The sequence below is a fragment of the Nelumbo lutea genome, chromosome 1 (genome assembly GCF_056320005.1).
Source record: "Nelumbo lutea isolate HS-2025 chromosome 1, American lotus-T2T, whole genome shotgun sequence".
NCBI lineage: Eukaryota > Viridiplantae > Streptophyta > Magnoliopsida > Proteales > Nelumbonaceae > Nelumbo > Nelumbo lutea.
The window spans coordinates 165737663-165738214 of NC_142684.1; the positions used below are offsets into that span (position 1 = coordinate 165737663).

Consider the following 552-nt stretch of genomic DNA (forward strand, 5'->3'; position numbering starts at 1 on the left):
TCCCCTCCATCCTGGATGAAAAGTATGGTGACTCTGGTAACCCTGTTGTCTTGACGAATTGCTGACATAGTCAACTTGTTCAGTAGATGGTCTGAACTGATTGCCAACTTGGCAGTCTGTACTGATGTGGCCTCCCCCACACAATTCACAATTAAGAGGCTGCACATGCATGGCAGCTATCTGCATTTCATCTATTTTCTTACTGAGTGCTCCTATTTGTGCAGATAGTGCTGTATAAGTGTCAACATTATGCAAGCCTTGCTGCTTCCTAGTTTGAGTTCTTTCCGAATGCCATTGATAGTTGTTGGCTGCCATTTCCTCAATAAGTGCATGGGCAACCTCAGGAGTTTTATTATTTATGGATCCTCTGGCTGCAGCATCTAATATGGTCTTATTTGATTCAGTAAGACCATTATAGAAAGTCTGCACTTGCAGCCAAATGGGGAGGCCATGGTGAGGAACTCTCCTTAACAGCTCCTTGTATCGTTCCCATGACTCATATAAAGATTCCCCCTCTTGCTGGAAAAAAGTAGTGATGTCATTCCTCATTTT

At 43.3% G+C, this 552-nt stretch overlaps 1 non-coding gene across 1 annotated transcript; it reads left to right on the forward strand.

Moving 5' to 3' along the window:
• The first annotated feature begins 445 nt into the window (after positions 1–445).
• On the forward strand, positions 446–552 carry LOC148878938 (small nucleolar RNA R71). Its single transcript, XR_016106149.1, has one exon. It is a non-coding gene; the product is annotated as a small nucleolar RNA R71 (small nucleolar RNA).